General features: G+C 36.2%; 1 protein-coding gene across 2 annotated transcripts in view; it reads left to right on the plus strand.

The window, feature by feature from the left end:
- Nucleotides 1–9,116: 9,116 nt before the first annotated feature.
- Nucleotides 9,117–27,127, plus strand: part of ZZZ3 (zinc finger ZZ-type containing 3) — a 118,558-nt gene continuing 100,547 nt past the window's right edge. Inside the window, exon 1 of one of the 2 annotated variants that reach the window (XM_037826880.1) lies at nt 9,117–9,294. The gene's annotated coding sequence lies outside the window, so the exon portion shown is untranslated. Of the gene's footprint in view, nt 9,295–9,583; nt 9,931–27,127 lie in introns of those variants that run through there. The other variant, XM_037826881.1, reaches the window with a different exon arrangement.

Consider the following 27,127-nt stretch of genomic DNA (forward strand, 5'->3'; position numbering starts at 1 on the left):
CTTTTTTTTTAAAGAAAATTTTATTCTAATAACATATATTCCTAAAATTTCCCTTTTTAACCACATTAAAATATATATTTTGGTAGTGTTAATTACATTCAAAATGTTGCACATCCATACCACCATCCATCACCAAAACTTTTCTATTACCCTTAACAGAATCTCTGGACCAATTAAGCATTAACTCCCCATGCTGTACCCAACCGCCTCCCCTGTCTCTGATAACCCAATTCTAGTTTCTAATTCCTTAAATTTGCTTATTCTAATTATTTCATCAGTGAGGTGATAAAATATTTCTTTTTGTGTATGAATTATTTCACTCAACATCTTCAAGGTTCATCCATGTTGTCACATATATCAGCTCTTAATTCCTTTTTACAACTGAATGATACTTCATTCTATGTCTGTGACACATTTTGTTTATTCATTCATAAATCTAAGGACACTTGGGTTATGTCCATCTTTTCACAGTTGTGAATACAGCTGCTATAAACATCAATGTGCATCTGTCTGTTGAAGTCCCTGCTTTCAACTCCTTTGAGTATATACCTAGAAGTGGGATTGCTGGTTGTTTTGGTTTGTTAACAGCTGCCAAAATGCAGTATATCAGAAATGGGTTGCTTTTACAGTGGGATTTTTATAAGCTTAGAAATTTACAGTTCCAAGGCTGTGAAAATGTCCAAATTAAGGCATTAGCAGGATGATACCTTCTCTGAAGAAAGGCTGCTGGCATCTGGGACACCTGTGTCACATGGGAAGGCACATGGCTGGCATCTGCTCGTCCTTCTCACCCAGATTTCGTTGCTTTCAGCTTCTGGCTTCAGTGGCTTCCTCTCTTAACTCCTCTGGGGGCTTTTTCTTTGTGAGCTTCTCCTAATTTCATCTCTCTTAAATATTTGACTCCAGTAAAAGGATTAGGACCCACCTTGAATGGGCTAAGTTACATCTCAGTTGAAATAACCTAACAAAAGGTCCCACCCACAATAAGTCTGCACCCACAGGAATGCATTAAAAGAACAGGGCCTTTTCTGGAGTACAATTACAGCTTCAAACCACCACACGAGGTCATATGGTAATTCTATACTTAACATTCTGAGGAACTGCTCTTTTCCACAGTGGCTGCATGTGCAGCATATTCCTTCTCACCAATAGTGAAGGAGTGTTCCTCTTTCTCCACATCCTCTACAATACTTGTTATTTTCCATTTAATAGTAGCCATTCTAGTGGGTATTAGATGATACCTCATTGTGGTTTTAATTTGCATTTCCCTGATGGCTAAGACGTTGTATCATCTTTTTATGTTTTTTGGCTATTTGTATATCTTCTTTGGAGAATTATCTATTCACGTCTTTTTTGCCCATTTTTAAAAATAGGTTGTCTTCTGTTGGGTTATGTGATTCCTTTATGTATTCTGAATATTAAACTCTTATTGGATATGTGATTTCCAATATTTTCTCCCATTCTGTAGGTTGTCTTTTTATTTTCATATTGAAGTCCTTTGATGCTCAAAAGTTTTTAATTTTGATGAGGTCCCATTTATCTATTTGTTTCTTTTGTTGCTTGTGCTTCGGGTGTAATGTCCAAGAAACCATTTCCTAACACAGGGTCCTGAAGATGCTTACCTATGTTTTCGTCTAGGAGTTTTATACTTCTGGTTCTTATATTTAGGTCTTTGAGTTGATTTAGGTCTTTTGAGTTGATTTTTGCATATGCTATGAGGGTAAGGGTCCACCTTCATTTTTTTTGCATATGGATATCCGGTTTTCCCAGCACAATTCATTCAAGAGACTATTCTTACCCAACTGAGTGAAGTTGCATCCTTGTTAAAAGTTGGCCATAAATGTGAGGGTTAATTTCTGAGTTCTTAGTTTGATTCCATTGGTCTTTGTGTCTGGCCTTATGCCACTACCACACTGATTTTATTACTGTAGTTTTGTAATAAATTTAAAATTGAGACTTGTGAGTCCTCCAGTTTGTTCTTCTTTTTCAAGATGCTTTTGGCTATTTGGGCCTCCTTACCCTTCTATATAAATTTTTTTTTTCTTTTTTTTTTTATCTTCATTTTATTGAAATATATTCACATATCTATATAAATTTGAGGATTGGCTTTTCCATTTCTGCAAAGAAGTGTGTTGGAATTTTACATTGAATTTAAATTGCTTTGGATAGAATTGACATCTTAACAATATCTAGTGTTGCAGTCTATGAACACAGAAATCCTTCCATTTATTTAGGTCGTCTTTGATTTCTGTTAACAATGTTTTGTAGTTTTCTGTGTATAAGTTCCATACATCCTTGGTTAAATTTATTTCTAGATATTTAATTTTCTTAGTTGCTATTGTAAATGGAATTTTTTTTCTTCATTACCTCTTCAGATTGTTCATTACTAGTATATAGGAACACTACTGATTTTTGTGTGTTGAACTTGTAACCCCCCACAAACACCCCCCATCCCCACCCCCTGCCATTTTGCTGATTGCACTTAACTAGCTCTAGGAGCTTTGCTGTGGATTTTTCAGGATTTTCTGTATATAGAATCATATCATCTGCCTAGTTGCTCTGGCAAGTACTTCCAGTACAATGTTGAGTAATAGTGGTGACAGTGGGCATCCTTTTCTTGTTCCTGACCTTAGAGGGAATGCTTTCAGTCTTTAACTATTCGGTATGATTACCTGTGTGTTTTTTATATATGCCCTTTATCATGCTGAGAAAGTTTCTACACTAGTTTTCTAAGTGTTCTTTTGAGCAGGGGTGCTAGATTTTGCGTAATGCCTTTTTTGGATCAGTTGAAATGATTATCTGTTTTTTTTCCCCCTTGATTCTGTTAATTTGGTGTACTACATTGATTTTCTTGAACCACCCTCTCATACTTGGCATAAATCCCATTTAATCATGGTATATAATTCTCTTGATGTGTTTTTGGATTTGGTTGAGGTATTTGGATTTGGTATTTTGTTGAGGATTTTTGCATCTATATTCATAAGAGATACTGGTCTGTAGTTTTCTTGTGGTATCTTTATCTGGCTTTGGTTTGAGGGTGATGTTGGCCTCATAGAATGAGTTAAAGAGTGTTGTCTCCTCTTCAACTTTTTGGGAGAGTTTGAGCAGCATATGTTTTGACTGTTCTTAGAAATATTTGCTAAAATTCCCCTGTGAAGCCATCTGTTCCTGGGCTTTTCTTTGTTGGGATCTTTTATTTTTTCTTCAGTCAGTATAGGTTGTGTGTTTCTAGGGTTTGTCCGTTTCATCTGGCTATATAATTTGTTAGCATACCATTGTTCGTAGTATCCTTCTGTAGTCCTTTTTTATTTCAATGGGGTTGGTAGTAATGTCCCCCTTATCATTTCTGATTTTAGTTATTTGCATATTTTATTTCCTTGTCAGTCTAGCTAAAGTTGTCAATTTTTTGATCTTTCTAAAGAACCAACTTTTGGTTTTGTTGATTCTATCATTTTTAAATTCTCTAAAATTTTTGTATTTCCTCCCTTCTGCTTGCTTTGCATTTAGTTTCCTCTTTTCTGCATCTTCCAGTTTTTAGGTTAGTTCTCTGATTTGAGAACTTCTTTTTTAAAGTAAGCATTTAGAACTATAAATTTCCCTCTTAGCACTGCCCTTGCTGCATCCCATAAATTTGGGTGTGTTCTGATTTCATTTTCATTCAACTCAAGATATTTTGTAATTTTCCTTACGATTTCTTCTTTCACCCATTGGTGGTTTTATAGTATGTTGTTTGATGTAAAAAGGAATGAAGTTCTTATCCATGTGACAGTATGGATGAACCTTGAGGACAATATGTTGTGTGAAATAAGCCAGATTAAAAAAAGAGCAAATATTGTATGATCTCACTGTTATGAACTGATTATAAGGAAGTTCATAGAGTTAGAATCTAGCATATAGGTTACCAGGTGATAGCTTGGAGCTGGATAGCTTAGGTTGTACAGAGTTCCTATTTAGGGTGATGTTAAAGGTTTGGAAATGGATGGTGGTGATGGTTGGACAATATTGTGAGTGTAATCAACAGCACTGAACTATATAGATGGATATGACTGAAAGAGGAAACTTGAGGATGTGTATATTACTAGAGTAAAAATTAAGACAAAATTTAGTGCTGTACAGCACAGTGAACCCTATTGCAGGTGATGGAGTATAGTTAGTACAAGTATAAGAATGCTCTTTCATGGATTATAACAAATGTATAATAAGGTGGTAATAATAGAGTGGTATATGGGGAAGAATACACCTAATGTAAATAATGGAGCACAGATAGAACTATTTTAATAATCTTTCATCAATTGTAACAAAGGTAACTACTGTTAAAAAAAATACAATTATACAAAAAGTTCTGTCATCAATAGTAACAAACATTCCACACCAATGCAAGGTGTTGGTTGTGGGATGGTGTATGGGTATCTTGTCTTTAATGCATGACTGTTACGTAAACTCACAGTTACTCTTAAAAAAAAAAAAAGTACAGGGTTTAATTTCCACATATTTGTGAGTTTTCCATTTCTCCATCTCTTACTGATTTCTAGCTTCATTCCGTTGTGGTCAGAGGAGATACATTGTATGATTTCATTTGAGATACATTGTATGATTTCAATATTTTTGACCTTATTGAAACGTTTGTGATCTCATATATGGTCTATCCTGGAAAATGATTTGTGTTCACAAGGGAATGATGTGTATTTTGCTGCTGTTGAAGTGTTCTATATATGGCTGATAGAGTTAGCTGGTTTAGAGTATTGTTCAGGTTTTCTATTTCCTTACTGATCTTTTGTTCAGATGTTCTATCCATTATTAAAAGTGGTATATTGAAATCTCCTACTATTAATGTAGAGCTCTCTTTTTCTCCCCTTCAAATCTGTCTGTATTTGCTTCATATATTTTGGGGCTCTGCTGTTAAGTGATATATATTTATACTTTTTATGTCTTCTTGTTGAATTGACCCTTTCATCAGTTCATAATGACCTTCTTTGTCCCTTATAACAGTTTTTTATTTAAAGTCCATTTTTGTGGTATTAGTATAGCTACCCCAGCTTTCTTTCAGTTATCACTGTTATGGTATATTTTTTTCTGGTCTTTTACTGTCAATCTACTTATGTCTCTGAATTTAAGGTGAGTCTCTTGTAAACAGCATATAGTTGGCTCATTTTAAAAAAATCTATTCTGCCAATCTCTGCCTTTTGATAGGAGAGTTTAATCCATTTACATTTAAAGTAACTTAGTAATTCTGTACTTTCTTTTGCCATTTTGCAAATGACCCTTAATTCTTTCATTAATGCATACTTTCTTGTTTATGTTTTTTTTTTGTACTGTACCATTTTGAGTCCTTTCTCATTACTTGCTGAATATATTTTTCATGTATTTTCTTTATGGTTATCATGGGATTAAAACTTATCCTAACTCTATGACAATCATACTTGATTTGATACCAATTTATCTCCAATAGCATACACATACACTGTTTCTCTACCTTTTTACCCCACCTGTTTACTTATTATAAATTATATCTTTGACATTGTCCTAAGTCATCAATCATTATTTTTATGCATTTGAATTTTAGCACCTGTATAAAGAAGTAGAATTATATAACAACAATAAAATGAAATAGTACTATCATTTTAAATTACTCATATGGTTACCTTTACTGGATGTCTTTGTTTCTTTATGCTACTTCTATCTACTGTTTCTCCCCTGTCAGTCTGAAGAACTCCCTTTGTTATTGCTTGTAGGGCAGTTCTAGTGGTAATGAACTCCTTCAGCCTTTGTTTATATGGGAATGTCTTAATCTCTCTCATTTTTGATAGAAAATCTCACCAGGTATAAAATTCTTGGTTGGTAATCTCTCTCATTTTTGATAGAAAATCTCACCAGGTATAAAATTCTTGGTTGGCAATTGTTTTCATTCAACACTTTTAATATTTTGTACCACAGCCTTTTCCTCCTGCTCTTCCCTGGATGCTGCACAATGTTTCACTAGACTCCAGTTTTATTGTAGCTGATACAGACAGTTCCTGTCAGTTCAATAGTTGCTTTGATGGAAGGACTGGTTACTGGAGTTTTCTACCCTTCCATCGTCCCTCAGTACTCTGCAACAGACTAAGTAATTTTCCTGTCTCTAGTCTTGTCCACTTCTAAAGTAGTCTTTAATCATCTTTCAAAATTACTATTCTGATCAAGTCATTCTCCTTTAAAATATTCTAATGGTTCTTTACCTTTTGGGATAATATTCACATTCCTAACATAGTAACTAGCTATAGATACATAGCAGGTGCATAATAGATATAACTGAATAATGAATAAAAGCCCTTCAGTCTTTGGCCTTGGCATACATATCTTGCCTTTCCTTCTGTCTCTCTCTCCTCTTTCTCTCATGCTTGCATGCCTCTGAACTGGACATACCAAATCTGTTACAGTTTCTCATTTGGGTATTAGTATTTCTAAGGGGTGTTTTGGAAATACCTGGGGCTATTTGGTTGCTGCAGTGATTGGGGCCTGCAAATGGCATTTAGCAGGTAGCAGGCCAACGATGCAAGGTATACAGCAATGTGCTTGACAGTCCTGCACAATGCACAGTGTACTGTACAATGTACTGTCCTGGTTGCTCCAACCATAACCTGGGGATTATTCTTACTATTTCTTTTTCCCGCACCCCCACATCAAATCAATCACCAATTCTGAGTCTGCCTCCGGATATATCCTTCCATTTTTCTTTTTTGCCACCATACTGGTCTCAGCTATTATCATCTTTCACTTTTTCCCTGCAATAGTTCCTTAACTGGTCTAAATATATTCATTTTTTGCTCTCATGTTCATTCTCTATTATGCAACTGAGAGAATCTTTTTTAAAATGTAAATCGGATCATATCATTGCCTATACTTAACACCTCTCAATAGGTTCCCTTTTTAGAGTAGGTTTTTAGTGTGAATTTCAAAATCCTTAACATGGCTTGAGGACTTGCTTATAGTTTCTCTTTGATATTCCCATCCTGTCATTCATACAGTTCCTTCAGCTGGGAATAGTCTTTTTTCCCTTTGCAAATCCATATTGTAATTCAAATGCCAACCCTTTATTAAGCCATTTAAAACACTCTGCTCCCACAATACCTTTCTTTTTATATATCTATAAGAAACTTCTGCATTTCAAACTTGGCAAGTTAGTTAACCTCTCTAAGGCCATTTTCTCATCAGAAAAATGTGATTTTTCTCTATCACAAAAATCACAAAAATAGTGTCACAGATTGTGTTCCCAGGAAGCAGACTTTTATATACATGATTATTGTGCAGGAGATTTATAAGGGTATGCTCCTGGGATCATCATCTGTGGGAGGGGGAGAAAGCGAAATTGGATAGAGGGAGAAGTCAAGCTGCCATGCAGTGTCAATGGAATGCCTTAGCTGATCTTACAGGATATTCCGGAGATGGGATTATCTATTAAAATTGTCTCCAAGTTGAAATGAGAGGGCTGGGCTTTTTTTTTTTTTTTTTTTTTTTTTTTTTTAATCCCTGCATTGATCAGTCATTGGATGTGACCTCCTTGAGGTGTGTGACATTGGGTAATGCCAGAAAGGGGCTAACAGCTGATGCTGCCTGTGATCCACTTGACAACTGAGGTATTAAGTCCTTCCTTCCTGAAGAGGTATCTGAGCAGTAGATCTCAGTGCCCACTACAAATAGAATTATAAGATGGTTGGAAGCCCAAAATAGGATAATGTACAAAAAGCAGATAGTATATTGCCTGGCACATAGCACTCAATGAAAGATCACTGTTATGGTTATTATACGCAGAAATTGGCTTTACAAGCATATACAGCAAGTTGGGGAAACCTTGTGTTTGTTTTTGTATCTCTAAGTCTCTGTATAGGGCCTGGCACCAAGTAGGTTCAATAAAGGCTTGTTGAAGAGTTAATCAATACAACAATGTATTTTTGTTTTGAAGATGTTACTTTGAGTTGAACTCTTAGCTAAAACAGATACAAAAAGCCATTTCAATTGTTTAATAACTTTTATTAATAACAAAAAAGACACTTATCCACTTGCCTGAAAAAAAATTCCAAGACATGAAAAGGAATGCAAAAGGCAATGAAGCAGTACTTGGCGTTGCAGAAGAGCTCTAGTTAAAGGCTTCTGCTGCTGGATTTGATATTTTTGGAACAATCTCCAAATTACAAACAGAGGTTTAGTTCAGCTTTTCCACAGCTCAGAAATGGTGAGGTTTTCTATGGTACTATCTATCCAAGGGAAGTGTTTACTTTCATCAGTGTGTGTTGGGCTTTATTTTCCTACATGCTCTATACAGTTGACTGATACATTTGATAGAGTATTTATTGGGTACTGCTTTGTGCCAGTTATGGTTTGAGCCCTGTAGATATAACAATGAGCAAAAGTGACGAAGTCCCAGTCTTTAAGGATCTTACATTCTTGGTGGTGAGGGGACTGACAAATAAATAAGGCCTGGAAGTGATAAGTGTTAGGAAGAAATAAAGCAGGATAAAAGGAGCAAGAGTGGTGGGGTAAGTGTGCTATTTTGGGCAGCCCTGTGATATGGACCTTTGGACCAGGGACCGAAATGTGCATCGAAGGAGTTAACAGATATCTAGGGGAAGTATTCCGGCCAGAGGGAACAGTAAGTGCATAGGCCTGAAGTGGACTGAGCTTGCGTGCTGTAGGAACACCTGGAAAGCCAGAAGCATGAGCAAGCGGCCCTGGGGCTGGAGCAGAGATAGGCAGGAGCGTATATAATATACACTCGGACATCTTTTCCTAGCCTGAGACCACACTGCTAAAAGGAGTCAGAGTTTACAAATACTCTGGAGAGGCCACAAAGCACAGGGTGAATCGGATTTTCCATAGTGGAGCTATGGGCACATCTTTCCTCCATGGGTAGGGCCCAACTAACCTATCATCGGGGATGGACTGGAGTCTGTCCTCAGAAGACCGACCTTCGCCCGGGGGCGAAGGCGGGCTGCAAGGGCTGGCATCCGCGGTCCCCGGCCCGCGGGCCCGGGCACTGCACCGGCCTAGGTTACCAGCAGGCGGTGTAGTGAGCGCGCCTGCAGCTACCGTCGCTCGCCCGTCCCAGCGAAGAGGAGAAAGGAGGGGACCGGAAGAAGCCGCTGGTGCTGCGGGAAGTAGCAGGAGCGGGAGGCGGGGACCCACCTGGAAGCGCCGCAGCGCTGCTGTCGAGCTTCCTGCGGCGACGGCCACCCTACCAAGTGCCGTGGCGGGGGCAGACATCGGCCACGGCGGCAGCGCCTCTTCGACTGGCCTGCAGTGCCCAACCCCGCGCGGAAGGTGAGCTGGCGCTCGGGGCACGTGGCGGGGGCCAAACGCGCGGAAGGAGGAAGGGAGGAGAAGGGGATCAGTTTTGGGACCCGATTTGGAGCTGAGTACACGGAGGGGGTGGGCTAAAGGCAGCGGCGGCGGCGATGGCGAAGCCCCCACGTGGGGCGGGGATGCGCGCGCACGTGTGCACGGGCGAAGGGGGGCGGGGAGGGCTCTTGGGAGGGTGACGGGCGCGCGCTCGTCTGTCCCGGCCCACGTGACGGGCACGCCGAGAATCTGTTTCCACGTGACAGGCCGGGGAGCAGGCTGAAACAGAGGATCCGTTTACTCGTTGGAGGGATTACGATTGTTTGCTGTGTTTCTTCTTGCTTGGGGGAATAGGATAAGAGGTATCCTATTAAGGATAAGACTTCTTGCTTTTTCTGTGTTCTACACTGTCTTCAGTCTGCTAATGAAGCACTTTTAAGTTCCAAAATACTGATTTTCTGAACCGCCATGTTGGCTTCAGAAGAAACTCGCGAGATGCTAGTGGGATTGTATCGCGAGGCCCCTCGACTCTCGCGGGACTTTGTTGGCAGAAGCAGTTGTCCTGGATGGCGGAGCTTTGGGTTCCCGGGGTCTGGGACCCGCAACTCTTTCTACAAGGCAAGTGGTTAGGGAAGGGCCGGCGGCGAGTGCCTCTTGCTACCGGTAGACGTGCTGTGTCAGCTTCCTCTAGTCTTTAAGGGAGTACAGTGACCCCATTGAGGCCACACGGTCTTTCTCCCTACCCCCCTGCGGGCGCTCCGCCACCTGCAGAAGCGTATGTCCCCTCAGCCTGGGTTCCTTCTCCCCTGTACAGTGATAGTTCCACCTCCGTCCCACACACTGCAAGTCCAGAATCCGGCTTGCGCCGACGTGACGATTCCACTGCGTACAATTTCTCTTGCTTTCAAATGTTTATGTCAGTTTTTTTCCCCATGTTGCCTTTTTCTGAAGTATTCCAGACCTGTTAACATTCTTTCGCGTGTTTCTGCTGCAGCACCTTTCTCCATGGGCCGTTCTAGAACGTCTAAAACAGAATGCTTTCCACCTCTTTTCTCTGAGCATCATTTACTTCCATTTATTTAGTCATTGAAACTTCCTCATCCCTGTAACTTACTGTATATTTACTACAACTTTTGACAGTGTTTGGAGGGATCCTTTATCTCTCTGACAATACCTGATGTCAGAATAATATCGTTCTTTTAATCTTTTTGTACGTGCCTGTTAACTCGTAGTTATCAATAGGGTTTTGATTACTACTGCTAATGAGATTGCCATCTTTGATGTTTAGTGGTGGCTATTTTAGGGTGCATATTTAATAATAACGGAATGTTTTAGCTCAAAATTTTACATAGAAACAAAATTACTTCTCTTCATAAACTTAGGTGTTGAATTCATTGTTTCCTTAAATGAGAATGATATTTAAATTTATTTCTCTCTTATTTTCCAATGTCTTATGAAAAATGAGTTTATATTATGCCTTTTTTCATCTTCTGGAGTACGGCTTGGATTTTATTTCGTATTGAGAGTGGGGAGTTAATTACAAAACTAAAGAGGTAATAGGTAATCCATACATAGTAAGTATTGCATACTTAGTTAAAAGGTTCATTTTTTTTGTTTCTATAGATTTTGTTCGTTGTATAGTCTTGTGAAAATATCTTGAGTGATAGCATTATTATTTTTGAGTGAGAGATGCCAGTAGCCTGTGTCTTGTAAGCCACTGTTACAGTACTAATAAATGCCTAAAAATAAAAGAACCAAGTGAAATTGCACAAATGGATATGACATTTTTAGACCACAACAAAATTTAAGTTAGTGCATGCTGGTAGCTTTGTACAAAAAGACTATGTAAAACTGTATAATTAAATAATTTTTATTACTAGAGTTTTATATTTTTATGGTATATATGTATTTTATGTATTTACCTTTGCATTTATGTATTACTTACATATTCTAAAATGTAACCTAAATATGTGTATCAGCATTTTCTAGAGCTTTTAAAGTTTATCAGCTCAATAAAAGTGATAATGGTTCTGACCACACAAATTAGTGAATTCAGCTGGAGACTGGTAGATGTATCAGTAGTTAATAAAGATAAACATACATACACTCAAAAGTTACTAAGCAGCTGTCATTTTGTGATTGTCATTTTTGTATTTTTTTTCCAAAACCTACCAGCAATATCACTTATCAGACCTGTTACATACAAAAAGTGTCTGCTCTTTATGGGTAAAAGTTTGTCTATTGTAATAGTGTAAGTAGGAATGTTAAGAAACAGAAGTCAGTGTTGAGAGGTGTGATGTGGGTAAGAGGAAAAGGGGATTTGGGGATGTGTGGGTTGATGTGGAAATGGGCTTGGAGAAGTTGCAGAGAAAAGAGAGGAATGTAAAAGATTTACAGAATGAAGCAAGAGCCATGGGACCAAAATAGGCTGGTTCATGATGGTGGGTAGGTTAAGTTGACCAGAATTTGGAATCAGTATTTGAGGCAGTTTTTTTTTTCTATTTAAATAATTGTTTTAGACAGTTCTACATTCCACCCCCAAAGTTGCTTGATATCACTAGTTATAAGAGTCAGCAACTTAAGTTGATAAATAATTGAAATTTGGTGACTTCTTTACTTAGGTAAAGCCCTTTCACTAAGTAACTTTTTAAAAAATTGTGGTAACATATATGACACAAAATTTCCCATTTTTAAGTGTTCTCTTCAGTGGTATTAATTACATTTTACAACGTTGTATTACCATCACCACCATCCAATACTAAAACTTTTTTATCATCTAAAACAGAAAATATGCTTATTTATTAAGCAGACACTCCCCATCCCCCATACCTTGCCACTCCCCTAACTGTAATTCACTTTCTATGAATTTTATTTATTCTATGTATGTAAGTGGAATCATAAAATATTTGTCTTTTTGTATCTGGCTTATTTCACTTAACTATTTCAGGGTTCATCCATGTATATGTGTCAGTACTTCATTTCTTTTTTTTTTTTCTTTTTTTTTTTTACAGCTGAATGGTATTCCATCGTATGTATATACTACATTTTGTTTTTCCATTCGTTTGTTGATGGACACTTGAATTGTTTCCACCTTTTGGCTGTTGTGAATAATGCTGCTATGAACATTGGTGTACAGATTTAAGTCTTTGTTTTCAGTTCTCTTGGGTATATACCTAAAAATGGAATTGCTGGGTCATATTTTATGTTTAACTTTTTGTTAAAAAAGTTTTTGTTGAATGCATTATTATTGTTTTAGAAGTAGGAAATGATGAAAATGATGAATGTGTTTGAAGGTCACACTTCTAAGATGGGCTTTGCAAAGGGATCTACAAAGTTTAGCTTGTTATTGGCCTTTAATAGTCCATGTGTGTATTTAATCCATTCAATAGTATGTGTTTCTTACTCTTAAAACTGGGTTTTATAGCTGGTTTTTGGGTAGCGGGTCTTGGGAATTATATGGACCCTTAAATTATTTGAGACATTTGGTAAAAAAAATAATACTGAAAAGTCCAAGGAAGAGGAGAAATGTATCTTATGTGATTTGTGCTTGCTTGAGGAAAACTTAAATAACCAAGAAATTTTATTTTCCTTTTTCTCAGTTATTACTGTCATAGACGTGACCTGTGTGAGAAAATCAACTTCAGCAATCAGAGGAAGTTAGTACCAGTGATAATACAATACTGGTTTGTCCTCAGTTGGACTTTTTCTAAAGGTCTGACAGTGCTAATTTCCATAGACTTATAACTTTATAGATTACACTGTGCAGTAGTTATGCTAAATATTAGTTACATCAGGAATATAAATTTTATTTTCCTTTTCTTCCATCAGTGTCTAAGAGTGATTGTAGTAAACTGCTTGACCAAAAGTATCAATGAAACAGATTTTCAGTTGAGAGAAATGTGTATGGTGCAGGTGCTTTAAAAAAAAACACAACTGTTTTATTTCATATGAAAATTCAGTTTGCAAATATCTATGAAGAATATTTGCGGGAATAAAGACTGATTTTTAAAGTAGTGTTTAGAGGTGGTATATACTGTAGTGCAGTTTGTCTAGTTAATACTGTAGTTAATAATTACTGTAGTTATACTTTATAAAATATTATGAACAAATATTTCCCTACTTCTTAAGTATTGATTTCTAAAACCATGGAAGTATGGACTTTGTTATTTTCTTTGAATTTGTCCTTACCTCTTTTTTTTTCTTTTTAGTCATTGTTTTTAATTTATGTATGTAATTTTTTTGTCTTGTCACAGGCAAATGAATTGAGTAGGCTTCCCTGAAGAGAATTCATTAGGGCCTTGTTTTACGTAATCAGTATGTTCCAAGACCCTTTCCATAAGTTGAAAATCATGCACCATAGCGAGCCCATTATTTAACAAGTATTTCTTATACAAAAATACCTATCACACATTTTATAAATGAATAAGGCAAATAAACACTCTAGTAAAAATAAGTAAACAAAATCATAGAAATAATTTTTAAAACTCTCAGTTCTCTTTCTCTGCCTTTGTGTTTTTTGATTGCTGTTTGTGTATACCTGAATTTGCATTTGTTGAATTGTGTAAAATGAGGTCCTACTGTATCACCTTGTGATTAATCAAACCATGCATTTACTGTTGTTGCTTTTTCTAATTCCAGTGTACTTATAAATTACAGTCAGTAATTCAGTTAACATTTACTGAGTGCTGGTGATGTCAACCATTTGAAACATAGCAGATCTTGGGACATAGAAAGGTCTCCGAGTCTTCAAAATAACTGTGACCAAGTACAATAAATTGATGACCTTTATTCAGAATCTACTGTTACTGAAGTGGGTAACTTCAAAATTTTCAGCCTCAACAGGGGGGTTATCTGCTTTTTTAGCTCACAGATTAGAATCAACAAAGTCCAGCTATTGGAGTTAGGTACAGACAGCTGAAGCATCACCTTATTTCAAAGAAAAAATAACTATTAAAAAGTACATTAACCACAGAAGAATAGTATTTTTAAGGCTGTTATATAGAGATAGTCCTATAATCCTTAACTTCTGAGGGAATTACAATATGGTAGTGCGGTATAGTAGTTGATCTGTCACAAAATGACCTTCATCATAAATGAAATTTTATCCTACATACTATGTTTAAGGAAGTAGGAAATCGGTGTCTTTGGAAAGGATTGGGTTATAAAAGTAAACATTTTCAAACATTTGTTAATGCAATATTTCAGTTTTCTGGAAAATTAAGAGGTCCTTATCTGATGATGCCAAATAAAAATGGTGCTATTGTTTTTAGAATTTCCTTTATTTTATTGCTTTTCTCTACCTATTTATTTTATTTCTCAAGGGATTACCTCCCAAACAAGGCTTTATTAAAATTTAATATGTGATATCATTAATAAAAAACCAATTGCCTAAAGACTGGCAAATTTGCTAATGAAGGTATTTTCAAAGCAGGTCATTAGAAACAGTAAATGATCAGCCCATATGATTCAGTTCTGTAGTCTTGAACCCTGATATTGAGTTTATTCTTAGCCTAAGTAAATGCCCTGAAATGAAAAATGTTTCATTTTGTAGTGGATTTTTTTGCTGCTTTGCTTGCTTTCTCAGTCTCTTTCAATTTGTTAATTTAAACCTTAGGCATTCTTCAGTGATGGAGTGATGGTAGGTAGTATTTGACTCAAGTAATTACAAAGTGTGTGTCTGTGTTTTTTTAATGATTTTAAAGGCTGTTTTGGGGATTGTGAATTTTGTGAATATAACCATTATTAGCATTTTGGTATATTTCTTCCACATTGTAAAAAATATATCTTTGATATACTTTGTAGATTAAACCATACATTTAATTTCATGCCTGCATTTTTACATAATGTTAGGTTACACTTTCCCCATTCTCGTAATGATTCTTCATAACCATCATTATAAATGGTTGTGTAATGTTCCATGTGGTAGATATATTATTCTTCTGTTCTAATTTTTTGCATATATAAATAACTGTGAAAGAACATATTTATCCATAAGATATTTTCTCTATATAGTATTATCTCCTTCTAGTATATTACTGGTAATGACTTCTAGGAACATTTTAGAAGCTCTTAAGACATATTGCCATGGTATTTTTCAAAAAGGATCAATTCATATTGCCCTTGGAGGGCTGTGGTTCTATACCTCATCAACCTTAACTATTATTTACAAAAATTATTGATTGAATAGGGTGTAAAATACTGTATCTTGATATTTCAGAGGTGAAACATTACTTTGTGCTTAATATATTTATTTCTCTTGTGAATTTTTAAAGATAAACAATTTAAAAATTAATATAATCTCTTGATCTTCTAATTTTGTTCTATTCCTGAGCTTGTGAAATTCCTCCTCCAGAAATGTAATAACACTTATAATAGTAATATTACTTTTTCTACTTCTGATCTTATAAAGTTCCCTTTCTCCTGAAACAATAAATAACAATACTGATTAAATACTGGATTTTTTTTGTTTGTTTATTTTTAGTTTTGCTGAGTTAGCTTTAAATAAATTTTTTTTTGCCATGGTTGACATTGGTGTGAAATGAGAATCTAAATTCCAAATCGATAGTTGTCTCAACTCTGTTTATTAAATAATCCTTTATTTTCCCAATGGTTTGTTATGCTTTGTTTTTTACATTTTAAGTGTTTATATTTTATATTGTTTATTTTTATTCCATACCCAAAAAATACTAGCACTGTTTTTTAGATGATTCTTATGGCATAGTTAATATCTTTTGCCCCAGATTGTGTTTCCTTTGTTTTTTTTTTTTTTTAATAATTCAATTTTATTGAGATGTATTCACACACCACAGAGTCACACAAAGCATACTATCACTTGTTCACAGTACCACCACATAGTTGTGTGTCCATCACTAAAATTAACTTTTGAACATTTTCATTACCACACACACAAAAGTAGTAAGAATAAAAATTAAAGTGAAAAAGAACAATTAAAGTAAAAAAGATCACTAGGTGCTTTTGTCTTTTTGTTTTTTTTTTTTTGCCCGTTTTTCTACTCATCCATCCATACACTGGACAAAGGGGAGTGTGAGCCACATGGCTTTCCCAATCACAGTGTTACCCCTCATAAGCTACATTTTTATACAATCTTCTTTAAGATTCAGGGGTTCTGGGTTGTAGTTTGATAATTTCAGGTATTTACTGCTAGCTATTCCAATTCATTAGAACCTAAAAAGGGTTATCTGTGTTATGCTTAAGAGTGCCCATCAGAGTGACCTCTCGGCTCCTTTTGGAATTTCTCTGCCACCGAAGGTTATTTCATTTCCTTTCACATTCCCCTTTTGGTCAAGAAGATTTTCTTCATCCCATGATGCCAGGTCCAGACTCCTCCCTGGGATCCTTTAATTTTTAAAAAAAGTAGTTTTACTGGGATAAAGTCACATACCATCCAAACCATCTAAAGTGTATAGTGTCTTCTAGTATATTCGTCAAGTTGTGCAACAGTCAATTCTAGAACATTTTCACCCAGAAAATTTTTAAGAGCACTTTGTAAATTGAGGATAATAAAGCTCATTCTTTGCAAAACATTGTTTTAGAATTCATTTTCTTGTCAGCCAAAATTTGAATTAGTTTTCCATATCCCAGATTTTAGTATAATTGAATGAAGCAGTTTATCCTTTCTTGAGCTGGGTCAAAATATGAAACTACTTAAGAGTACAATGCTAAAGTTAATAAAGAGAAAAATAACTTTGGTAGATAATTGTGGAATTGGAGAAATTCTCTAAGATTAACAATTTAGGATGTGTGCTTAAGGTATTTCCTTTTATAAACTGTAATGTACAACTTGACATCATATGCCTCTAATATATTGAATGAAAAATGCTAATTAGCATTTCTAGAGCTCAAGTTACAGGGTCACAATACCTTCTTCAAATATTAAGAATGGCACTATAGTGCATTTACGGAAAGTTAATAATGAATAATGCAAGAAATTGCGCATGAGCTTTAGTGAGGACATGCATACCAAGCAGAGCATTTTTAATGAAATTTATTTATGATGGTGTGGGTTTTTTCTTTATGAAATGATTACTCATGATCTTAAAATAATAGAAAAAGAGTTATTTGTACTTACTTGTATTTTTTAACTGATGGCTCTAATGCCATTATTTTATTAAATAATGACTAACATTTTCTGTTCATGGATGGTGTGATTACATTAATTCTAGGAAGAAAAGTTAGATTATGTGTGAGTGAAACCTTCATCTTTGAAGATACATGATGTGCTTGGGGATTACGTTAAGAGAACTGTAAATGAGGAACTTGATGTGATAAAATTTCCTTCTCTCTTGGGCTGGGATAAGATTTAAAGGGATTGGAATGTAATTTGTATCTTCTATTTCTGCCTGAATTCTGCTTCCCCATAACAGGTGGATTGATTTTAAGAAATGTCAGGAAATAGTTACTATTGTATTCTGGCACTGTTTACCCTCTTTCCTAGATATTTTATTTTATTTTATTTTTGGCTAGAAGTTCAAGGAAAATGAGTGTGCAAAATGTTCTTGTACACTTCCCGTTAGGAAGCAGATTTATGTGTGTGTGTCAGTTTTCCTGGCTGCTAAAACAAATACAGTACAATACTATACAATGAATTGTCTCATGGTTTTAGAGGCTAGAAGGCTTGCTTCCTCTGGATGGGTATCTTCTGGCTGGCTTTTCTATCACATTGGAGAGCACATGGCAGCAGTGTCTTCTCTCTCTTTCTGGTTGCTTGCCAGCTCCTGGCTGCTCCCCATAGCTTCTCTTTCTGTGGCCTTCTGTATAGCGCCTCTAGAAATAGAACTAAGAGCCGTTCTGATTCAGTTGGGTCACACCTTAACTGAAATAACCTCATCAAAAGGTCTTATTTATAATGGGTTCACAAAACAGGAATTGATAAAGATTAGAACATGTTTTTCTGGTGTTACATAACTCCAAGCCACCAAAGTTTATTTCATGAATAAAGTGAAATAATGCTTTCTGTTTGCTTGGCTGTATTATAGAGGAAGTTACCAAGATTACTTCTTCTGAAAAAGTGTGTATGTTTGTGAGATTTTTCTGCTAGCCCTTGAGAAAGCTTGTAATACCCCTCTTTATTAACTATACTCTACACCCCCAAACCTGTAATTCTTACTTGAACTGTTTTCCTGTAATGTTTATTTCCTCTTTGCTGTTTTTATTGTTAAATGTAAATATGGTTAAAGCATAATATACAGAAGTCTACAGCTCAGTGAATTTTCACAATGTGAACATACCTGTGTAACTAGTGGAATATTATAAAAACCAAAGAAGCTCCCTTGTGCCCTATTCTGGTCACTAAACTACTACTCCCATAGGGAAACTACTATTTTAATTTCTAGTGCCGTAGTTTAATTCTGTCTGTTTTTGAACCTAGAAACATACAGTATGTATTGCTTTGTGTCTGACTTTTTTGCTTAATCTTATGTTTGTGAGATTGAACCATGTTACTGCATCTTCATCCTGTTTTAATATGACTAACCAGAGAAATCCTAAACTCTATTTAATTTTTATTTGGAGATCTCAGCACTTTGACTTACAAATTTTTTCAGGGCATTCATGTTTTTCAAGAACTCCTAGGAAGGGGACATTAAAGAAGAACATTTTTTGCTTTCAGACTGTGTTGCAGACCCTCTTTGTGTTTTAAAGCTATTTGGGCAAATAGTATACTTTTTTATTTCTGTCATTGGTGGCCTACAGCAGTACTTACCCTTTTTTTCCCTGCTTAAAAAAAAGTGTTTTGAAAGTTTGGTACAGAATTCTTAACTAGAGAAGAATGGTTTTTTGGACTTTGATCTTATGACTTCACAATTTTGTTTTGATTCTTTGAATTCTTCAAGCAGTGATTCCCATTCTTGTTTTTGACACCCTGTGGCATCCTCAGTTATTTCAGATAATGTTGTCAACCGTCCTCCTCCCCAAAATGTCCCAATTTACTTTTTATAAAATGTAATTTTATTGTGATATATTTATACACCATACAGTCCATCCAAAGTATACCACCAGTGGCTCCCAGTATCATCACATAGTTGTGTAGTCATCACCACAATCAGTTTTAGAACATTTTCATTACTTCAGGAAAAAAATGTAATAATAGTAATATAAAAATATAAAAGAAAACCCAAAATATCCCAATTTACTTTTCTTTCTCTGGTAATTTTGTACATCCAGAGTGTACAATCGATTGTTCACCGTATCATCATATTTTCATTACTCCAAAAAAAAAATAAATAAATAAAAGTAAAAAAGAACATTCAAAACAACCCAACCCCCATTATTCATTTACTTTTTTGTCCTTATTTTTCTACTCATCTGTCCATACACTGGATAAAGGGAGTGTGAGCCACAGGTTTTTCTGCAATCACATGGTCACACCGTATATGCTATATAATTATACCCTCGTCTTCAAGAAACAAGGCTACTGGATTGCATTTCAACATTTTCAGGTATTTCCTTCTAGCTATTTTAATACACTAAAAACTAAAAAGGAATATTTATATAGTACGTGAGAATAATGTCCAGAATGACCTTGACTCCATTTGACATCTCTCAGCCACTGAAGATTTACTTTGTTTCATTTCTCTTCCCCCATTGGGTCAAGAAGGCCTTCTAAACCCCATGATGCCAGGTCCAGACTCATCCTGGGAAGTCATGTCCCACGTTGCCAGGGAGATTTACACCCCCTGGAGTCATATCCCATGTAGGGGGGAAGGCAGCAAGTCTACCTGCTAAGTTGGCTTAGGGAAGAGGCCACATCTAAGCCACAAAAGAGGTTCGCTGGGGGTGACTCTTAGGTACAGTTATAAGTAGGATTAGCCTCTCCTTGTGGTAACAGGCTTCATAAGGACAAGCCCCAAGATTGAGGGCTTGGCCTTCTAAATTGGTAGTCCCCAATGCTTGTGAGAATATCAGCAATTCCCCAGGTGGAGAAGTTTAATATTTCCACATTTCCCAGTCCCTCAAGGGGGCATTGCAAATACATTTTTATTCTCTGCCCACATTACTTTAGGATGTATCGGCTTCACATGAACATGTATGAGCCAATCAGATCTCACTCCTTATTCAAGGTTCCATGTAATTATGGTGTTTGAATAAACTGACTGTATAAGTTAAATTATATAGCGTGCTATAGAAAATAAAGATTTTCCACCAAATAAACATCTCTTTCTTTGGTCTCACACAGAAGTTGAAGTTTTAAAACAGTCACTATCATCTTCTACCCTTTAGTCAGATTTACCTTAGTCCTAACCAAGGCCATTTCGTTCTTATCTCTAATTGAAGTCTTATCTCTTTTTCAGCTTCTTTAACATTTGCTGTATGGTGTATCAGTTTACTTTTAAGCTATTTTACTTAAAATATTTATTTTATACTTATGAACAGTATTCAGATTTATAACATCAAATTATAGACTACTAAAAAATTGGGAATCAACTAAGAACCTTACTTAGTATCCCATTTCACGTTTTCTTCAAGTGTAAGTGTAGCTTTCTTATGAGGAATTATGAACTAGTTTTGGATAGTTTGAGTTTATAATTCTTAGGGCCAGAACACTATAAATAGCCTGGAGCTGTTGAAATTATTTTATTCAAGAAATTAAGGTGATCAGGTACCTACACTTCAGACTCTAGTTATTATCATTTATTTGCTGAACTTTTGTGGTAATTAAATGGTATGTGAAGTTTTGGCTTAATTTCTGAAAATGTTTTTTGTTTGGAGATTTTAGATATCTGACATTGGGGGAACATCATGCTGTAGGAGAACACCTTATGAAGAATGAAGGAGAGAATAATTGACTTCTGTTATGGTTATACAGTTACCTATAAATTTGAATAAATGCTATTTGTACTTGGTGAACTAGTCATTTTCTAGTTTGACCTAAGCTACATACATAGGCAGGTAATCTTCCAAACTTGAGCATGCTTCATAATCACTCAGCAAGTGTTACTTGGTTTCACTTTTTGTTTTGTTTTGTTTTAAGCAGATTGTTGGGCCCCACCACTACAGTTTCGGGTTTCGTAGGTTAGGGGACCACACTTTCAGAACTTGTACTAGGATATGATTAAGGTACAGCATTTAAAAAAAAAAAAAATAGAGCACACAGGTGATTTTGTTTTTAATTTAATATGTAATGGTTTCAGTTTATTATGCAGAACACTAGAAGATGGAATATTTTTAAAACATTCTATTTGATTTTTGGGGGAAATTTTTACACATTTTCTACTAGTTTATAAATTTATGAATGTATATTGTCTTTACAAAGTTAATGTGCTAACGCAACTAGATGTGTTGAAATTCTCTCAGCTTATTTGACTTAAGAGTTACATCTCCTTTTTTATTTTTTCAATTTTATTGAGATATATTCACATACCATACAGTCATCCAAAATGTACATCCAGTTCACAGTACCATCATATAGTTGTGCATTCATCACTCCAATCTATTTTTTGAACATTTTTCTTGTACCAGAAAAAGTGAAAATAAGAATAAAAAGTAAAGAAGAACAGCCAAATCGCACCCCGTCCTATTTTTCACTTAGTTTTTTGTCCCCATTTTTCTACTCATCCATCCATACACTGGATAAAGGAAGGGAGTGTGATGATCCATAGGCTTTCACAATCACACCGTCGGCTCTTGTAAGCTACGTTGCTATACAGCCATCTTCAAGAGTCAAGGCTACTGGGTTGCAGTTTGATAGTTTCAGGTATTTACTTCTAGCTATTCCAATGCATTAAAACCTAAAAAGGTTAATCTATATAGTGCATAACAGTGCCCACTAGAGTAACCTCTTGGCTCCACTTGGAAATCTCTCAGCCACTGAAACTTTATTTTGTTTCATTTTGCATTCCCCTTTTGGTCAAGAAGGTGTTCTCAATCCCACGATGTCGGGTCCAGATTCATCCCCAGGAGTCCTTTTCTGCATTCCTGGGGAGATTTACACCCCTGTGAGTCAGATTGCACATAGGGGGGGAGGGCAGTGAGTTCATCTGCTGAGCTGGCTTAGCTAGAGAGAGAGGGCCACATCTGCGCAACAAAGAGGTACTCAGGGAAATTCTTAGGCTCAATTATAAGCAACTTTAGCCTCTCCTTTGCAGTGATGAGCTTCATACGGGCAAGTCCTGTGATAGAGGGCTCAGCACATCAAACTGCTAGGCCTCAATGTGATTGTAATGTACGTCTTAGTTGAGAACCTTTAATCAGTACTCAAAATATGGTCCTAGGAATAGCAGCATAGCATCACTTGGGAACTTGTTAGAAATTTAAATTCTCTCAAACTCTGGGGGTATAACCCAGAAATACGTGTTTTAGACAGCCATCCCCAGGTGATTCTGAGGCTTGCCAAGGTTTGAGAACCACTGCTCTCCCTAGACCCTTGTATCTCAAAAGTGTGGTCCCTTGGCATCTCTCTGGGAGCTTGTTAGACATGCAAGTCGTAGGTATCGCTAGATCTACTGAATCACAGAATCTCATTTTAACTACTGTAGGTGTTGGGAATTGAATCATATTCTCTACAATAGGCATGTTGAAGTCCGAACTGCTGGTCCTGTGGGCATAAAGCCATTTGTAAATAGGACCTTTGACATTGTTATTAAAGTGTGTCAAAACTGAATGAGGATGGACTTTAATACAGTAAGGCTGAAGTCTTTAGAAGCGAAGGAAATTGCACACAGAAATACAGGACACAGGGAGCAGCCAGAAGCTGGAAGTCAATAGAAACAGAAGAGAAAGGAGAAGATGCTACCAGTGGATTGTCATGTGATGGACAAGCCAAGGATGAGGGATTACCAGAAGCCAGCTCCTGAAGGCCACAGTCTTCTGGGAGAAAGCATTTGCTTGCTAATGCCACGACTTCGGACTTCTTCTGGCCCCGAAACCATGAGCCAATAAATTCCTGGTGATTAAGACAACTCATTTAATGGTATTTGCTTTAGCAGGTTAAAACAGTAGATTCCCAAACAGTTCATATGTTTAAAACAGTAGATTCCCAAACAGTTCATATGCCTATTGAAGATTGAGAAGGACTCCTCTAGAAGGTTTTCTAAAAACTTTATTAAAGTTCTGAAAGTAACACTAAAAATCTGTTGAACATTTGTGGTAGGCTAGCCACATGCTGAATACTCTGTTCATTATCATTTATTCCTTAATGAGTTATTTTTCTCGTGCAAATGAGCAAATAGAAATACGGAGGTTAGGTAGTTGGCTCAGTGTCACACAGGTGCCGAATGCAGGAATTTGAGGTGCTGTCTATCATCGGGACCATTTATGTGTGTATATATCCTTGGTCTAGCACGACAGTATGGATTGTATTCTAATGAATGGTTTCTATCATATTTTATAGTGACATTTGAATTTTTTTCAGGTCTTACGCAAGGACTTTTTTTGCTAGAACATTGTTTTAGATATAAAAACAATAAGAACTGGAGGTAGCTGTGATTGAATGCTTGGTCATTAAAAACAAAATTCTTTAAATTTATTCATCTACATGTTATTCATCCAGACTTTGTTTCTATATGCATCTTGTTTTTGCATGTAATTTTACTGAGGCAGCTCTTACTGGTTAGTGCTTGTTCTAGTTTGCTAATGCTGCTGGAATGCAAAACACCAGAGATGGATTGGTTTTTATAAAGGGGGTTTATTTGGTTACACAGTTACAGTCTTAAGGCCGTAGAGTGTCCAAGGTAACACATCAGCAATTGGGTACCTTCACTAGAGGATGGCCAGTGGTGTCCGGAAAACCTCTGTTAGCTGGGAAGGCACATGGCTGGCGTCTGCTCCAAAGTTGTGGTTTCGAAATGGCTTTCTACCAGGATGTTCCTCTCTAGGCTGCAGTTCCTCAGAAATGTTACTCTTAGTTGCACTTGGGGTATTTGTCTTCTCTTGGCTTCTCTGGAGCAAGAGTCTGCTTCCAACGGCCATCTTCAAAATGTCTCTCATCTGCAGCTTCTGTGCTTTCTTCAAAGTGTTCCTCTTGGCTGTAGCTCCTCTTCGAAATGTCACTCTCAGCTGCACTGAGTTCCTTCTGTTTGTCAGCTCATTTATATGGCTCCGCTGATCAAGGCCCACCCTGAATGGGTGGGGCCGTGCCTCCATGGAAATTATCTCATCTGAGTTATCACCTACAGCTGGGTGGGGTGCATTTCCATGCAAACAACCTAATCAAAATGTTCCAACTTAATCCCCACTAATATGTCTGCCCCACAAGATTACATCAAAGAATATGGCTTTTTCTGGGAGACATAATGCATTCAGACCAGCACAGTGCTTCAGATAAAATTTTTCACAGTTGTATCATTTTTAAGTAGTGCAATTCAGTGACTTTTAGGAAATTTACAGTTATGCAACCATCACCACAATCCAAATTTAAGCCATTTCCACATCTCAGAAAGAGCCCTTTTGCCTGTTTTTAGTCATACTCCATTTCCACCCTCAGCCTGTTGTAGGATTTTATCAGTTGACATATTTAGAAGTTCTTTGGTATAGCACCATACTATAGTTTAGTAGTAAAAACTACCTATAACCCTAATCCATAAACCTTTTTTCAACTTTCTTTTAAGAAACTGAGAAAAAAAATTGCTTTTGTTATTTTAACCCTAAATTTCTGTCCATTCAGATCAGCTTACCTGATTGGTAGGATTTAAAGTGAAGTGAATAGTAGTACGTAGGGCTAGGAAAATTCTTCCATTCACTCGATTGGCCAGCTACTCCCAAGCATACAATTTAGTGTGAGTAATCACATTCACATGTTAGTCTACCCTCACCATTGTTTATTACCAAAACTTCCATCACCCCAAACAGAACCTACTCCCATGATGTATTAACTCCTTGCCCCCCCCAACCCCCTCCTGGTTACCTCTACTTTCTGTCTCTGCAATTTTCATTTTTTAGTTATTTCCTATAAATGGAATCGTACACTAACCTTTTGTGTTTGACATATTTCACTCAACATGTTTTCAGGGTCATCCATATAGTGGCATGTATCAGAACTGTAAAGCTCTTTCAGCACAAAAATATCTGAGGAATTTATTTAGCATAGTTTGATACAGTTCTTGGTTTTAATTAGCAGGCTAATTAAACAATGCACTAATAATAAAGATTTTCAGAGCTTTCGATAAACTCGTTTGTTTCCTGGCAGTTTAATCTGTTAAAAGTTGAAGAGAATAGCTCATGTGGAATTCATTGTGATCCACAAGGAAGAACAGTGAGGGACATAAGAAATTAATTATTGAACATCTGTTTTAGGCAGATGGACTCATTTTATAGTCACTTTTGTGGTGCAATTAAAAGAATCAGAGATCTTTTAAATCAGGTAGATTTGGGTTTAAATCCTACCTCTAGAACTTATGAACTCTGTAATTTTAAGCAAATAACTTATCTCTAATCCTTTGTTTTCCTTATTATATCTAGGTACAGTATTTTCTACTTACACGTACAATATATAATGTGGTCAGCATAAAATAGGGGCTCAATAAATGCTATTATTTTATAGGTGTGGAAAGGCTGTTCAGTAAAGTTTGTCACACAGCTAGCATTGGTAAGTACTGTTCTGACTCCAGTGCTTTCCTAATATACTCTGCCTCCCAGTTTGAAATGAAAACGGGGATCAAATGGTTTTGACCGTATCACTTCAGAGTTCATATTAGAAAGGAATTTTTAGGAAAGCAGGTTTCAGAAAGTTCAGAAAAATATTGGTAATGACCACAGGTATTTTAAATGATCAGTAATGATGGAAGGCTCTTAAAAATGAAAACCTGTTATTGAGGGAAGAAAAATGTATGAGATATGTAAAGAAATTATGTGACTTACACAGCAGTTATTGCTAATAATCTCAAAATTTAAAAGCAAGAACATAAAAAGGATACTACATATAACTAATAGTACATACTAATGGTTAATACACAAAGTTCATGTAGAGTAAGACTGTAGGGAAGTTAGAGCTCTGGATGAGTTGAGGTTTGCAAAAAATGTTTAAATACACAAACAGCTAGTTCACCAGAATTCAAAACAAGAGCCATAAGGTAGAAAGAGACGCATTGATTAGGGAGATGACACTTAACTAATGAGAACTACTTGATCCTGTTTTACTTCCTTCTGTATCAAGGAGAATGATTTTATTACTGGAAGGGAAGAGTTTTAAAAAACAAACGAACAACTGAAGCACCTGAAAAGGAAAGTTTATTCAATGATATGTTACATGATGAAAAGCATTTACCTTCATTAAGGAAATTTAGATCTCCAGTTCCAAGGAATCACTTAGAACAGTGAAGTGTGAATGTGACTGTTTTGATGTGTATTGCTTGCTTTGGAGTGTAAAGAAGTCTATTTATAATTTTTGCAATTTGAAAATAATGGGTAGTTCAAATCATAAATTAAAAAACTTGTCTTTAAGTTCAACATACACATTTTATTATTCTATTAATAAACCTAGAAAATTTAATATAGACGAAAAATATTTTCTCTGGTGGTGGGGCTTTGGTTAATATCCTGGTCATTCTAGTTGAACAGATTAAACTTCCCTTAAGACATCCTTCCAAGTAGAATAATAGAACCCGCTTTATAGGGTTGTCCTGGGTTTAACTGCTCTTGTCTCACGGGCTTTGTACTTGTTCTTTCTTTTTAGAGTACTCTTCTCAAATATTTGCAAGGCTTGCCTCCTTACTCCTCAGGTTCAGATATTATCTCTGGTGATATCCCTGAGGAGGAAGTTTCCAAGGGGCATCACTTCATGTGAATGATGCTCCTTGGACCCTCATTCTACCTAAAAATAGCACTTCCTTCCTTCACTTCCCTGGTTTATTTTTCTTTATCA

Source organism: Choloepus didactylus, chromosome 2 (assembly GCF_015220235.1).
Source record: "Choloepus didactylus isolate mChoDid1 chromosome 2, mChoDid1.pri, whole genome shotgun sequence".
NCBI classification, from domain to species: domain Eukaryota; kingdom Metazoa; phylum Chordata; class Mammalia; order Pilosa; family Megalonychidae; genus Choloepus; species Choloepus didactylus.